Source organism: Bos grunniens, chromosome 21 (assembly GCF_055505025.1).
Source record: "Bos grunniens cultivar Pamir isolate PY7600 chromosome 21, Bosgru_T2T1.0, whole genome shotgun sequence".
In the NCBI taxonomy this organism is placed as follows: Eukaryota; Metazoa; Chordata; class Mammalia; order Artiodactyla; family Bovidae; genus Bos; species Bos grunniens.
The window spans coordinates 68,186,476-68,203,740 of record NC_141185.1 but is presented as its reverse complement, the minus strand read 5'-3'; the positions used below and the strand labels follow the sequence as shown (position 1 = coordinate 68,203,740).

At 39.3% G+C, this 17,265-nt stretch overlaps 1 long non-coding RNA gene across 3 annotated transcripts in view; it reads left to right on the top strand.

Annotated features, from left to right (window-relative positions):
• Positions 1-17,265, top strand: part of LOC147349845 (uncharacterized) — a 148,748-nt gene that overhangs the window by 96,461 nt on the left and 35,022 nt on the right. For 2 of the 3 annotated variants that reach the window (XR_015150172.1, XR_015150170.1), the window contains one exon: positions 3,363-3,741. The exons of the other annotated variant lie outside the window; for it this stretch is intronic. This is a non-coding gene — a long non-coding RNA (uncharacterized LOC147349845). Of the gene's footprint in view, positions 1-3,362; positions 3,742-17,265 lie in introns of those variants that run through there. 3 annotated transcript variants of the gene reach the window in all.

Genomic DNA, 17,265 nt, shown 5'->3' with positions numbered 1-17,265 from the left:
AGCTGAGAAAAGAAGAGAAGCTAAAGGCAAAGGAGCTAAGGAAACATCTATCCATCTGAGTGCAGAGTTCCAAAGAATAGCAAGGAAAGGTAAGAATGTCTTCCTCAGTGATCAATGCAAAGAAATAGAGGAAAACAATAGAATGGGAAAGACTAGAGATCTCTTCAATAAAATTAGAGATACCAAGGGAAAATTTCATGCAAAGATGGGCACAATAAATGAAAGAAATGGTATGGACCTAACAGAAGAAAATATAAAAAAGAGGTTGCAAAAATACACAGAAGAGCTAAGATCTTCACAAAAAAAGATCTTCATGACCCAGATAATCACAGTGGTGTTTCACTCACCTAGAACCAGACATCCTGGAATACAAAGTCAAGTGGGCCCTAGGAAGAATCACTATGAACAAAGCTAGTGGAGGTGATGGAATACCAGCTGAGGTATTTCCAATCCTAAAAGATGATGCTGTTAAAGTGTTGCACTCAATATGCCAGCATATTTGGAAAATGAGCAGTGGCCACAATACTGGAATATGTCAGTTTTCATTCCAGTCCCAAAGAAAAGCAATGCCAAAGAATGTTCAAACTGCCACACAATTGCACTCATCTCACATACTAGCAAAATACTGCTCAAAATTCTCCAAGCCAGGCTCCAACAGTATGTGAACCATGAACTTCCAGATGTTCAAACTGGATTTAGAAAAGGCAGAGAAACCAGAGTTCAAATTGTCAACATCCGTTGGATAATAGAAAAGCAGAAGAATCCCAGGAAAACATCTACTTATGCTTCATTACTATGCTAAAGCCTTAGACTGTGTGGATCACAGCAAACTGTGGAAAATTTTTAAAGAGACAGAAATACCAGACCACCTTCAGTTCAGTTCAGTTCACTCGCTCAGTCGTGTCTGACTCTCTGCAACCCCATGGACTGCAGCACACCAGGCCTCCCTGTCCATCACCAACTCCCAGAGTTTACTCAAATTCATGTCCATTGAGTCAGTCATGCCATCCAACCATCTCATCCTCTGTCATCCCCTTCTCCTCCTGCCTTCAATCTTTCCCAGAATCAGGGTCCTTTCCAATGAGTCAGCTCTTCATATCAGGTGGCTAAAGTATTGGAGTTTCAGTGTCAGCATCAGTCCTTCCAATGAATATTCAGGACTGATTTCCTTTAGGATTGACTGGCTGGATCTCCTTGGAGTCCAAGGAATTCTCAAGAGTGTTCTCCACACCACAGTTCAAAAGCATCAGTTCTTCAGAGCTCAGCTTTCTTTAAGTGCAACTCTCACATCTGTACATGACTACTGGAAAAATTATAGTTTTGACTAGATGGACCTTTGTTGGCAAAGTAATGTCTTTGCTTTTTAATGTGCTGTCTAGGTTGATAATAACTTTTCTTCCAAGGAGTAAGCATCTTTTAATTTCATGGCTGCCATCACCATCTACAGTGATTTTGGAGTCCCCCAAAATAAAGTCTGTCATGGTTTCCATTGTTTCCCCATCTATTTGTCATGAAGTGATGGGACCATATGCCATGATCTTTGTTTTCTGAATGTTGAGTTTGAAGCCAATTTTTTCACTCTCTTTCACTTTTGTCAAGAGACTTTTTAGTTTTTCTTCGCTTTCTGCCATAAGTGTGGTGTCATCTGCATATCTGAGGTTATTGATATTTCTCCCAGCAATCTTGATTCCAGCTTGTGCTTCATCTAGCCCTGGATTTCTCATAATGTACTCTGCATATAAGTTAAATAAGCAGGGTGACAATATACAGCCTTGATATACTCCTTTCCCTATTTGGAACCAGTCTGTTGTTCCATGTCCAGTTCTTCATCCATTGGATCATCTAAAAAACAAGAGTTTCAGAAAAACATCTACTTCTGCTTTATTGACCAGACCACCTACCTGCCTCCTGAGAAACCTGTATGAAGGTCAAGAAGCAACAGTTAGAAATGGAAATGAAATAATGGGCTAGTCCCAAATTGAGAAAGGAGTACATCAAGGCTGTATATTGTCACCTTGCTTATTTAAGTTATATGCAGAATACATCATGCAAAATGCCATACTGGATGATTCACAAGCTGGAATCAAGATTGCAGGGGAAAATATCAATAACCTCAGATATGCAGATGACACCACCCTTACTGCAGAAAGTGAAGAAGAACTAAAAAGTCTTCTGATGAAAGTGAAAGAGGAGAGTGAGAAAGCTGGCTTAAAACTCAGCATTCAAAAAGCGAGGGTCATGGCATCCAGTCCCATCGCTTCATAGCACATAGAGGGGGAACAAAAGCAACAGTGACAGACTTTATGTTCTTGGGCTCCAAAATCACTGCAGACGGTGACTGCAGCCATGATATTAAAACACACGTGCTCCTTGGAAGAAAAGCTATGACAAACCTAGACGGCATTTTAAGAAGTAAAGACTACTTTACTGACAAAGGTCCGTATAGTCAAAGCTATGGTTTTTCCAGGACTCATGTATAGATGTGAGAGTTGAACCATAAAGAAAGCTGAGCACCAAAGTATTGATGCTTTTGAACTGTGGTGTTGGAGAAGACTCTTGAGAGTCCCTTGGACTGCAAGGAGATCCAACCAGTTCATCCTAAAGGAGATCAGTCCTGGATATTCATTGGAAGGACTGATGCTAAAGCTGAAGCTCCAATAGTTTGGCCACCAGATGCGAAGAGCTGACTCATTTGAAAAGACCCTGATGCTGGGAAACATGAGGGCGGGGGGAGAAGGGGGCGAGAGGATGAGATGGTTGAATGGCATCATTGATGCAATGGACATGAGTTTGAGCAAGCTCTGGGATTTGGTGAAGTCCAGGGAAGCCTGGCATGTATGCTCCAGTCCATGGGGTTGCAAAGACTCTGACATGACTGAGTGGCTGAACTTAACTGAAATGGAAGTGGAGTAGAGGGAAAGAAGGTAGTGAAAATTCTAGAGAATCACAGGTGTAAGAAGGGGAAAGAAGTGGTGAGAAGGTGAGAGAAAATGCTGATACACTGACAGCTGTCAGAATGGGGAACTAGGAGGCAAAGGAAGAGAATAGCCAAAGTGCAGATGTCCAAATTCAGGCACAGTGTCTAGGTCCAAGGGCACAACAGGGCCAAGGTAAGAGCCGTGATGCAAATGTAATGACAAGGTCCAGTCTGAGATCTCGTGCTAACATCACTGTCTAGATTTGAGGTCCAAGAACCATGTCCAAGGTTAAGGTCTAGTTCAAGTTCTGTTCTTGTATTTACTCTATTTTATCCAATTAATCATTAGGATGAATTCATTCATGTATGCTGAATTGCTGGTTGCCTCCTAAAGCTTTACTTACACACTGCCAACGTGCGCATTTTTTTTTTTTTTTTTTTTTAGGGCAAAGCAACAATATAACTCCAGAGCACAGTCAATAAGACACTTATGTGAAGGACTGAACAGAAAACTCTCTGGTGATACAGTGTCATCTAAGGGTAAACAAGATACCAGTAGAGCAACTGGACTGGGTGTCCTCCAAAAAAATCCTCCTTAACTATCATTTCCCAAAATGAATCAAGCACTAAATAATGTAATGCTGCTGGCAAAAGTATTAGTAGTAGTAGAAGGAGGAGGAGGAGAAGGGAAGAAAAACAGCTCCTCTTTGCTACTAATCAAGGGTGAACTTGTATGCTTCCCCATTCACTGAGGCAGAAGGTAAATTCAAGAAAATAGTTTCTCTTATAAAAAATTAAAAGGTTTAAATGGATGGCCATGCACCAGAGGTGAAAGAATTAATTTTCATTTTACATTTTCATAGAATCAGATTTATTTTTCCCTCAACTATTCTGAATGAATGGGATTGTTCAGTTGTGATACCATCTAACATTTATAGGATGCTCTTCAGTTCACAGAGCATATTTCTACCCTAGTGACATTACTCTGACATGACTGAGTGACTGAACTGAACTGACCTGACACTACTTGGCCCTCAGGTTCATCATCTCCCTCTGGGATTATTACATAAGCATTTTCTTTGGTCTCTTGTGTCTAATTCCATGGAGATCAACTGACAGGATCTGATGGAGTCTTTGGACACTCTCACAAAACGGTGCTTATGCCCACTGACAGGAACCTTTTAGAATTTCAATATTTTCCCCTCCTTCCTCTGCATCCTTGATTCCATCCTCACATTCCTGCTGTAGTCTTACACGTTCTTACCAGTGTGACCAACGAAACCCTCTATGCTTTTTTTTTTTTTTGCTTTATAATGTTGTGTTACTTTTTGCTGTACAGCAAAGTGAATCAGCTATATGTATACATATATCTCTTTTCTGGATTTCATTCCTAAAAAGGCCACCACAAAGCATTGTGTATAGTTCCTTGTGCTATATAGTAGGTTCTCATTAGTTACCTATTTTATACATAGAGTGTTGTGATTTTTAATTGTTTCCAAGGAAAACTGAATCCTGCAGAATATATGAACTCTCATCTGCTTCTGCCTACCTCTCATATATCATACCTCCTGACATACACTGTCCTTTCCAGGCCCTTGAACCAACTGCCCTTCCAAGATCATCTGTGAGGACCTTTGCCTAGAGTAGAAGTGAAGTGAAGTGAAAGTCACTCAGTCGTGTCCAACTCTTTGTGACCCCATTGACTATACAGTCCATGGAATTCTCCAGGCCAGAATACTGGAGTGGGTAACCTTTCCCTTCTCCAGGGGACCTTCCCAACCCAGGGATTGAACCCAGGTCTCCCACATTGCAGGTGGATTCTTTACCAGCTGAGTCACCAGGGAAGCCCTTACCTAGAGTAACTTTTCTCCAACTCCTCCCTACTCTCACAACTAGGGCAGACATTGCTTTCCCCTGGACACCCACTAAGGGAGGCAGATTTGATTGCCCCTCTTATGCTTCCATCGGCTCATGTAAACTCACTTGACGGGCCACCTTGCCACATTCAAGTGTGTAATTATAAATGGGCACATTGTCCTCAGCTTCACTTTAGGTACCTTGAGAGCAAATACAATATGTATGTCCCCAGCATGTAGTACAATGTGGCCATACTAAGAGATTAATGAATATTTTCTAAAAATTTATTTGCTGAATAAAATGGATCTCATGGATGATATATGTTAGGCTCTGAAAAGTTAAAGTAACTTTATAGAAGTCATGCCAATCTGAAGGGTAGATCTGGAATTAAAATGTATGTACAGTTCTTAACCCACAGCCCACACCCATATGACGTTCATGTGCTATTATCTTGCAAATGTTCTTCAGAGCCATCCTGAAGATATACTCTTCAGGGTTAGGGCCTCCGGTTCCACTGGCACGAGGGGGAGCTGAGAAAAAGGATATAATTTCCAAGGAGAGCTGCCAGTTCTCTTCCCTGCTTTCATACTTCCCACTGGCAAGAGAGATGCCACTGAAGGCCCTGGCAGGGGGACTGACACCGTTCTCACTCACTTTCAGATGCTGACCTTACCCCGGAATTCAGAGGAGATGGAGATCAAGCTGAGTTCTGTAAATACTGAGGGATGTTAATCCCACTCACCTGCAAGCAAAAGATTAAGCATCTACTGCAAGAATTCTGATTGAGCAGACCTATTTATTTGCCTATTTATAGGAAAAACAACTCTCAGTTAAGACCCAGACCTCATTGTGTTAAGGACATAAACATAAAATTGCTAGGTGGAGTCAGTATTCAGACAGCTTCCCTGATGGGAATGCAGACAATCTTTAATGGCGGCTTAATCAAAATCCCTTATAACTGACTATAGCATAATTTCTGGTACTTTTGGCTCATGAGATTATCTCATTCCAGTACTCTTGCCTGGAAAATCCCATGGACGGAGGAGCCTGGTAGGCTGCAGTCAATGGGGTCGCTAAGAGTCGGACACGACTGAGTGACTTCACTTTCCCTTTTCACTTTCATGCATTGGAGAAGGAAATGGCAACCCACTCCAGTGTTCTTGCCTGGAGAATCCCAGGGACAGCGGAGCCTGGTGGGCTGCCGTCTATGGGGTCACACAGAGTCGGACTCGACTGAAGTGACTTAGCAGCAGCAGCAGTACACCTTCAGGACTCAGTACTAGAGCATATTTCCTTTGTCAGGAACAAATACCTAGAAAGAATCCACTCTTGATGCCATGTGGCAGCATGTCCACAGCTTCTGAATGAATGAGTGTTATGAAGGGAAGACTGCTGCCTATGCTATGTTCTGAGCCTCTTCATGATCCCCAAACAAACTTACTCTGTTGGATATAGGTGTGTACCAGGAGAAAAACGGACAAGTCACTTTCATAGTCTTACCCAGGGGAAGTGGGTAGGCTGTTAGGTCTGCTCCAGGGACTGGTGTAGGGTTAGGCTTATGACACAATGTAGAGCATCTGGTGTCTTCGCTGGGATTTTTTTCTTCAAAAAAACCATCAAGGAAGAAACCCTTTTTCTCCTGAGGTAAATCTTGGGCTGCTAGCACCTCTACCCACCATGTGGGAAAAAACCCTGAGTAATAAAGTTCTGAAGACCTTGGGAAAGCCTTGCATGCAGCTGTGCCACGGGCCAAGAAACACTTCAACATTTTAAGACATTGAGGCATAACTCAGTTCAGTCGCTCAGTTGTGACCGACTCTTTGCGACCCCATGAACCACAGCACGCCAGGCCTCCCTGTCCATCATCACTAACTCCCGAAGTCCACCCAAACCCATGTCCATTGAGTCGGTGATGCCATCCAACCGTCTTTTATGTGTAGATATACCACAATTTGTTTATTCATTCATCTGTTGATGGGTATCTGGGTTGTTTCAGTTTGGAGCTATACAAGTTAAGCTGCTGTGTACATTCATATTTTTTGTAAAAACATCTGATTTTACTTTTCTTGGGTAAATACCTAGGAGTGGGAATGGCTGGATTATATATATGGTAGTAGGTATAAGAGTAAATTTTTTGTAAGAATCTGATAAACTGTTTTCTGAAATTATATCATTTTACATTTCCACCAGCAGTGTATGAGAGAACTAGTTTCTCTACATCCTTTTCAATACTTGCTATTGGTCAGTTTTTTTTTATTTTCAGTACTTGGATGGATGTGCAGTGGTTTTTCACTGTGACTTTATTGTACATTTCCTGAATGATTAATAATGTTGAGGGGTTTAAATGTGCTTATTTGCCATTCATATATCATCTTTAGTGAAGTGTTTTTTCATCTTTTGCCTATTTTTCAATTGGGTTGTTTGTTTTCCTATGGAGGACATTTAATAGCTTTTATATACTTTTGATAGAACCCTTTATTAGGTATGTGATACACAAATATTTTCTTCCACTTTATTTCTTGTCTTTTCATTCTCTTGGTGTATTCAAAGGGCAGAAGTTCTTAGTTTTTATGAATTCCAATTTGTCATTTTTTTCTTTTATGCAATGGAGTTTTGGTGTTGTGTTTAAGTCTTTGCTTAGCTCCAGGTCATAAATATTTCTCCTTCCTTCTTCTTTTGGCATATAGATATTCAATAGTTCCAGTATAATTTGTTGAAATCTTTTCAAGACCTTTCTTCATTGAAGAGTCTGAATCTTTGTTAAAAATCAACTGTCCACATAAGTTTAGGTCTGTATCTAGATTATCTATATTTGCTATGCTTATGCTAAAAGCACATCCTTGATTACTGTAGCTTTATGTGAATGTGAAAGTTGCTCAGTCATGTCCAACTGTTTGTGACCCCATGGACTATACAGTCCATGTAATTCTCCAGGCCAAATCTCTGGAGTGGGTAGCCATTCCCTTCTCCAGGGGCTTTTCCCTGTAGCTTTATAGTTCATCTCAAAGCCAGTTTTAGTTAACTCACTTTGTTATTTTTAGCTATTTTGACTATTCTAGGTCCATTGCACTTCTATATGAATTTTAGAACCACCTTATTAATATCTACAAGAAAAAACCTCCTAGCAATTTTGATTGGGATTTCATTGAATCTCTAGATCAGTCTGGGGAGAACTGACATTTTAACAATATTGAATCTTCCAACCCATAAACAAGGCATATCTCCCCATGTCTAATGTATTAGCTGTTCTTAAATTTCATTCAGTGGTGATTTTAGCTTTTAGTATACATGTTTTTCACAACTTTTGTCAAATTTATCAGTAAGTATTTCAGATTTTTGATGGTATTGTAAAAGGTAGCTTTTATTTCAATTTGTGATTGTTCATTGCTGGTATATAAAATATAATTTTTTATTATATTGATCTTGTATCCTGAAACCTTGCTAAACTCATTCGTTCTAATAGCAATTAGTACCTACAGAGATGATCATGTCATCTGTAAATAATGATGTAATATTTCTTCCTTTCTTATCTAAATGGCTTGATTTCTTTATTTGACTGGCCAGAACATCTGGTACAAATGTTAAATCAAAGTTGACAGATTGGATATATTTGCCTTATTCTCAATCTTAGAAATAATTCAACCTTTCACTTGTAAGTGTGATGTTAGCTGTGGATTGTTATAGGTTACCTTTACCAGGTTGAAGAAGTTCCATTCTATTCCTAGCTTACTGAGGATTGAAAGTTGGATTTTTGTTGAAATACTTTTTCTGCATTTATTGAAATGAATATGTGGGTTCCTTTTTAGTTTATTAATGTGGTAAATAGCATTGATTGACATTCAAATGGTAAAGTAAACTTGCTTTCCTGGGATAAACTTCACTTGGTCTTGTAATATTACCTTTTTAATATTTTGTTAGGGTATGATTTGCTATAATTTTGCTAAGAATTTTTCTATCTATGTTCATGAGGATTATAGGTCTATAATTTTCTGTTTTAAAAAATATTTGTCTGCATTTTCTATCAAGGTAACACTGAACTCAGGATAATTTGGAAAGTATTCTACCGTTTTCAATTTTCTGGAAGATTTTGTGTAGAATTGGTATTACTTATTCCTTAAATGTTGAGTAGAATTCAGCAAGGAAGTTATCTGTGTCTGAAGTTTCCTTTGTGGATAATTTTCCAGCTACATATTCAGTTACTTTAATAGACATAGGGCTCTTCAAGTTTATCTATTTCTTCTTGAATGAGTTTGAGCATTTCATCTAAGTTGTCAAACTCACTGACAAAATGTTCACAATATTCATTTGCTCTCCTTTCAGCATCAATAGAATCTGAAGTGAGATCAACACTTTTAGTCTTTAAAAGTTATTTTGTGTCTTCCCTTTTTTTGTCCTGACCAATCTGACTTGAAGTTTGTCAACTTTACTGATTTTTCTTAAAGAACTAGCTTTTAGTTATATTGATTTTACTTTATTATTTTGTTTTATATTTCATTTATTTCTGCTCTGTTCTTTATTTCCTTTCTTCTGCTTATTTTGCTCTTAATTTGTTCTTTTTACAGTTTGTTGAGGTGGGAAGCTAATGTCATCCATTTGAGACCTTCCTTTTCTAATATAGATGCTTAGTGCTATAAATTTTGCCCTAATAATTACTTGACTTTCAAAAGTTTTTATGTATTTATATGTTCATTTTGATTTAATTCAAATTTATCTTAATTTTGTTTTTGATTTTTGTGTATGTAGGTGTTTGGTAACCAATTTCAAATATCCATGATTTTCCATAGATTTTTTCTGTTACCAATTTTTAAATTTAATTCCATTGTGGCTTGGAAACATGCTTTGTATGCCTTCAGTATTAATTTTTATTACTGTGGTTAAGAGTCACATAAAATGAATCTCATTTTGGCTGTGGGGCAGGGGCGGTGGGTGAGGGAGCAATGCATAGCTTGTGGGATCTTAGTTCCCTGACCAGAGACTGAACTCGAGCCTTTGGCAGTTAGTGTAGAGTCTTAACCACTAGACCATCAGGGAATTCCCCACACAAACAATTTTAAAACATGCAATTCACAATCCTGTGGCATTTAGTACATTCACAACTTTTTGCAACTGTCACCTTTATCTAGTCACCAAATATTTTTATTACTCTCAAAGGAAACCCCATAACCCCATTAAGTAATTAATCATCATTCCTCTTCCTCACAGCCCCTGACAACTAGTAATTTGTCTCCATAGATTTGCCAACTCATATGAATGATATAAAACGTGGCCTTTTGCATATAACTTCTTTCATGTAGCATAATGTTTTTGAGGTTCTTCCATGTTGTAGTATGTATCCATACTTCATTCCTTTTTATGATGGAATAATATTACATTGTATGGATATACCATACTTTGTTTAACCATTCATTAATTGTTAAACATTTTGGGTTTTCCCCACATTTTAAATATTGTGAATAGTGCTGCTATGAACATTGGTGTACAAGTTTTTACTTAAAACTTCAATTAGTTCGGGCATTCTTATTAGAGGAATTGATGGTAAATTTATATCTAGTTTCTTTTGGAACTGCCAAACTGTTCTCCTCAGTGGATGCATCATTTTATATTCCCACTTGCAATGGTGAGGGTTGCAGTTTCTCCACATTCTCACCAACATTTGTTAATTTTCTTTTTTTTTTTTTAAATTACAGCCATCTTGTAGGTGTGAGGTGTTATGTCAAGGTTTTGATTTGTATTTCCATAATGAATAATGATGGTGAACTTTTATTCATGCATTTGGTGGCCATTTGCATACACTGTTTGGAAAAATGCCTACTTAAGTACTTTATAACTGAGTTATCCTTATTGTGGAATTGTTAAGAGTTCTTTAGATATTCTGAGTAGACATTTTTATATTTGTCCATGTATCTACTCTTACCAGAGATCTTCAGATTTTTATATGGCTTTGAATTATTTGCATCCTTTCATTTCAACCTGATGGACTGCCTTTAGCCTTTCTTAAAGAGCAAGTATTATGATAATGAATTCTTTCAGCTTTTATTTGCAAATGTCTTAATTTTTCCTTTTTTTGGAAGCACAGTTTTGCTGGGTATAGAAATCTTGGTTGACAGGCTTTCATTTTTTGTTTTCCCCTTCAGTTTTTTAAATATATCAATCCATTGCTTTCTGGCCACCAAAATTACTGCTGAAATAATTAAACTGATAATTATATTGAAGATCCCTGTACATGATGACTTACTTCTCTCTTGCTACTTTCAAAATTCTTTGTCTTTTGACATATTATAATGTGTCTTGGCATAAGTCTCTTTGAATTTATCCTACAGAGATTTTTGGGATTATTAGATTTATAGAGTTATGTCTTTCAATAAATTTGGGTAGGTTTCAGCCATTATTTCTTCAAATTTTCCTCTCTTTTTCATATGGGATTCCTGTAATGTCTATATTGGTTTGTTTGATGATGGCTCACAAGTGGTTTAGACTCTATTCACTTTAATCTTTTTTCTTTCTGTCTGACAGATTTGACTCATTTCAATTGCCCTGCCATCAAGTTTGCCAATTTCTTCTTTCACCTTATTTAATCTGCTGTTGAGTTCATCTGATAAATTTTTCAATTCAGATATTGTATTTTTCAGATCCAGAATTTCTTTTTGATCCCTCTTTATAATTCTGTCTCTCTATTGGTATTCTCATTTTGTTCATATATAATTTCCTATTTAAAAAAAATTTTTTTTGGTGTTTTCCTTTAGCTACTTGAGCATATTTAAGACAATTTCTTTAAAGTCTTTTCCTAGTAAGTCCAATGTCTGTGCTTCTTCAGAGGTGGCTTCTGCTAATTTATTTTCTTTTACTGAACTGGTCATGCTTCTTTGTATGCCATGTAAGTTCTCCTGGTTGAAAATTTGCATTTGTAAAAACATACAGCTTTCCCAGTCTTTGCAGACTGTTTTGTTGCCAAAGCAGTCTGCCACTGACTAGCTGGGCATTCTCTGAATCTAGGAATCAGCTGAGATAAAAGCTTAAGATCTTCTTAAAGTATGCATCTTGCCTACACACTTTCTCAATTCTCTTGTCTTATTTTCTCAAGAGTCTCACTTCAGCTTCTCTCTGTGATTTTAAATGGTCTGTTATATGTCTCCATACATAATCTCTTGCTCTGGAGGTTGCACATCTGTAGTATCATTGCAAATTTCACCATCAGTGTCTGCCACTTTTCCCCATCTGAGATCTGTTGGGTGAGACAAAGACGAGTCCGTCAAGTAGCCCCCAGGCAGGTTAAAAAGTTGCAAATAAGGGCTGTTCTGCTCCCTCTAGTTTAAAGGAGGGAATTAAGAACTGAGTTTTCACCTCATCCAAAGCAAGAACACACCAAACCAGGAGTTGGTGGGGCGCTTTGGAGTAAAACACCAGTAAAGCTTTCTATAATACCATTTTGAATGTGTTTTGTTTCCTTGCCTGAGCACTTGCTTGGTTGCTATAGACTTTTGTACGCCTTCCAGGGTTCCTGCAAGCTTATTTTAGCCAGTCTTCTGATTCTTCTCTTATGTCTCTACGGGAGAACAACAGTTCTGAGCTTCCTGGTTCACCATTTTGCTATTGATACTTATTTTATGACCCAGAATATGATCTACCTTGGTCAACATTCTATTCACTTGAAAATTATGTGCATTCTGCTGCTATTGTGCAGAGTGTTCTAGAAATGTCAGGTAAGTCAAGGTGATTAAAAATAGTGGTAAAGTCTTCTATAACCTTGCTTTCTGTCCATTTAGTCTATCAATAATAGAAAGATATGTATTAAAATATCTCACTTTAATTGTGGATTTATCTATTTTTACTTGCATTTCTATCAACTTTTATTTCAAGTATTTTGAAGGCCTGTTATATCTTCTTATTAAATTGATTTATGATTATGAAGTAAAACTTTATTATCCCTGGTAATATATTTATTTGAGTCTTTTTAAAATATCCAGTCTGATATTCTCTACCTTTTCATTGCAGTTTTTATATGCTTTACATTTAATATGATTATTTTTATGGCTAATATTAAGTCTATCATCTTATTTGATTTGCATTTGTCTTATCTGTGTTTTGTTTTTTTTTTTTTCCCCTTTTCTGCCTTCTTTTGGATTGAGTACTGTATTCATTTCCTAGGTTTACTATAGAAAATACTGCAAATCAGCTTACTTAAAATAATAGAATATTTTTGGTCTCAGTTTTGGAGTCTAGTCATCCAAAATCAAAGTGTCAGCTGGGTCATGTTCTCTATGAAATCTGTAGGAGAGAATCCTTGCATCTTCTGCCTTCTGATATTTTTCAGCAATCCTTGGCTTTTGATTCATTTCTCCAATCTCTGCCTCTATCATCACATGGTCATCTTCGCCCTGTGTGTCCTGTTCTTGTCCTCGAATAAGGACATCTGTAATATTGAATTAGGTCTCATCCTAATAATCTGAGCTTCAGTTGATTACATCTGAAAGATCTTATTTCCAAATAAGGTCACATTCACAGATATCAGGGGTTAGGATTTCAACATATCCTTTTGGGGTACACAATTCACCCATGAGAAGTATTTTATATGACTCTCTCTCCTTTGTTGGCTTATTGATTACAACTATGCTTTATTAATTTATTGGTTGGTTTAGGGTTTATTGTATACCTCTTTATTACAGTCTGCCTTCAAAAGCTTTATAATACTTTATACTGCTTATAAAACATTTATAATTAAAAGCAGTAGTGTATCAGGGACAGATGGGTTCTCATCTTCAACAGTTGTTTACAGCTGCCACCTATTCCAATTTGTTGGTGCTGCATTGTTAAATATTTGAAGATTATCCCTGGATGGGCTCTGTTGACTGTAAAATAAAATAGCAATTCTAACTTGTAGGGACTCAGGCTTGGGGAAACAACCCTAAAGGAGAAGGAAAAGACAGTCAATAAATGAATAACTGGGTAAATTTAGTCCCTTCACCAGTTGCAATAAACAATCCAACTACCCAAACCATTGTGATGGCTGTTCTGCTATTTAAGATCAGTGACATGAAAGAGGGACAATCCTATACAGTGTGCCATGGGTCATCATTCTCTGAAAGCCACGTCCCCCTACAGAGGCGTGAAGTACAATTTTCTCATGTCATTTAAGATGCTATTAGCTGAAGACTTCTGGAATGATTTGATGAAACAGCTCAGCCATGTGACTTACAATCTGGGTGTTTTCCCTCCATGCAACTATCCAAGGGTCAGCAGCATCTCAAGGCTGCATGTGCATGGTGGTAGGGAGGCTGATGACAGGACCTGGAATCAACAGCACCTGGGAAAACATGCTTCCTTGTTCAGGTAGCCTGTTGCCTCTTAAAACTCACATAAGAGAAGCATGCTCTTTTCCTCAAGCCATAGCAAACATTCTGTCATATCTCATAGGCCCTTAGTGGTTTTGGCCAGACCCCAACCCAAGCCAGTCACTGTGCAAGGCAGGTGGCATTATCCTGACTGGCTTAGATGGATCCATCTACCCCTGTTGCTGGGCCTGCCCTCCAAACTGAATGATAGCCATTCAGCTGGAGGATGGCCTGAATATTTTGGGGGAAACCTGATTTCATGAAAACTCCTTTAAATTTATGTAGTAGTTTCTCATTTAGAAATCACTTTTACACAATTTAATTTTACTAGTAAAAATAACACTTTTACCCTAAATGTGAGTAAAAGATAAGGTCCAGGTAGGTGAGGAGTTATCAAAGCTATGTGCTTTTACACAGCAGAGTTTAGCAAAACAGTAAATCTTTTAAGGGATACAAACACAGAGGAAGTCTAAGATTTTGAGACAGTTTGGTGTGCTGAAGGAAGGCTCAGCATTATTTCAGGAATACAGTGTCTACATAAAAGAGGTTATCATCTGCCGCTCTTGAGGAGAGTCAAAGAAGACTGGGAAGCAGGAGAAGGGAGGACAGGAGAAGAGGCAGGGAACAGATGACTTACACACTGTTTGGGCAACAGTCAATGGACCCTAAGGGGAGGAAGACTATAGTTGTTAAAAAAAAAGACATAGCAAGTAACATTCTGAGTTGCAAAGTGGCTGGGTCACTAACACACTACATGCTTGGTTGAACAAATGCAGCAGTTTATTTGAAGGTGCTTGTGTAAATGCAGCTGTGGTTTGAGGAATACCAGAGCCGTGGTCAGGAATTTGGGACTTCTGCAGGCTGCACCGGCACCTGCTAGCAGGCTCTGTAGCCCACCCTGCTGTGACCTGTCTGAGGCTATCTAGAGGAGATCTACAGTTAGGGCCATATGTCTGTCAACAACTAATGTACTCTCAGCAAAGGTGTCCTCATTTATTATCTTCTCTTTTTCCCCTTTCTAACCCCCTTCTCCCGACTGCCACCCTTTTAAAAAAACTTTTGGGAAGTCTCATTTTTGAACAAAATTCTTATATAACACAGTTAAAGAAAGGGCCCAACTTTAAACCAGTTGACCAACTCCATCCTAGAGAGGTTCATACATTAAAACTGTAAAAAGTATCTTTTCTCAACCACCTACATAAATGTTCTCCTACTAGACTATACTTCTAAATCTCATATCTCTGTTATTAATCTTATTAAATACTTCCCCAGTACCACCTACCAGGGAGATAGAAGGAACCAGATTTAAGAAATCTCCAAACACCTATAAATGATTGAAAAGTAATCACACAGACCTTTCATCCCTACCCTAGCTAATTCAGCTCCTATTACTGAGAGACCAGGGGGATGACCTTCAAGCCTCTTTCCCCTTGGATTGGGGACAGTTTCCAGGTAGCAGCTGGGCCTGTGGTAAACAGGCCAGTGAAGAAGCCTCCCAGGACCTCAGTCTTTGATGATCCACAGAGTTCTTAACAACAAACACTGGAGCCTGGAATAGAACCTTCTTGTCATAGTGCCCACACATCGCTAAGCACCCTCACAGGTCTGCTGACGGAACACAAGCTGCCAGGTCTCTGGTGGGCAGAGAAATGTCAGATCCCCAGATCCAGCTGGGCAGCTCCTGGAAAAGCCACCCACAGAGTGACCATCAGAGCTTACTGAGCAACACCAAAAATAAGGGAAACAGGAGCTATTCCATATTTGGAGAGAACATAAAGCTTATGGAAACAGAGAAGTCCTACTCAATTCTGTCCTTCAACTGGAAAGAAGAGAATTTGCTGAAAAAGAAACTAAGTTTTCTAGACTCCATGAAGAAATATGAAGCTAATGCCTGGCTAATGGAGCAGAAAGCCTTTTATAAACGATGCCACTCAAAGCTCCAAAAGTCAGAACTGGCACATGCTCGGTTGATAGGCAACAAGGACTTGGTCAACCGGCTCACCTCCAAGAATATGTTGTCCAACTACACCACCACCTTTGTGGATGAGAGTGAGGCAGCGGTGAAGGCGATAATTCAGAACAGAAGAGAGGGGGAGAAGAACAAAATGCCCTTCAGACTTAGCCTAGACAAGGACAGACTCTACCCATCCACAGCTTCCAGGGCGACCTTAAAGGTAGACTCCAAGGATGAAAGTGAGAGGGGAACTGTAAATATAAGAGGGTCTCTCTCCAGAGGGGAGGGGAAACCAGCTCTGGTTTTATCTTTAGAGTCTTTGGATAATCCAGAGCAGGTAGAAAAACAGAGAAAGCTCCCTGTTGACAGCAGTCCATCAGCTGGGGGAGAAGGGATCGTAAGAGACGTCCCTAGTAGACCATCGAGCACTGGGCAGAGTCATCTCCAGGATCCAGCCATTGGCAGGAAATCGAAAGGCAAGTTTCTTAAATACATAATCTATGGAGACAGGAGTGGAGAGCACCCCAAGAAGAAATGGTCACAGCCCAGGAAGAACCCACCTGTCCAGGATGGTGTGCAAATGGACCAGGCACTGCCGACCCAGGCTCAAGTCAGCCTAAGGCAGGAGTTTCTCACGAGTGAAAGAGCCAAGTATCTGGAGGCCAGAATCCAAAGTCTACCACAGACCACATATTTTCAAGGTCACTCTTCTAACAGACCCTGGGAGAAAGGAACTGAAGGAGTAGTGCATGCTCCAGGAATCAGAACACAGGGTGCAGGAAGAGGGCCGAAAATCATTCCTGAAGAGATTGGAAAACGAACTGGAAGCAAGTCCATTACCAAGAACAAACGGCTTTTTTCCTAAGGCATCCTTCCCCTTTCCACCCCTCTGCCATTCAGCAACTTCTACTTAATACTTACCAAGAAAACTCTTACCCCTGACTTCAAGACTGCTCTGGAACTCACGGAGAAAATGCTTCAACTCTCATATAAGACTGTGACAACCAAGGCAGGATCTAACAGTAAGAACGTGGACCCTGGGTCACGCCTCGCCCTGCAACCCTACACACGGAGACGCGGAGACACGAAGACGCGCGCGCAGAGGAAGGGCAAGGGGCCGCGCCGCGTCCGGAGCGCCCCTCGCGAGCCTTCGGGTCTGCGTCCAGGAGCAGTATCTAGGGGGAACATGCTGCTGGGAAACTTTCTGC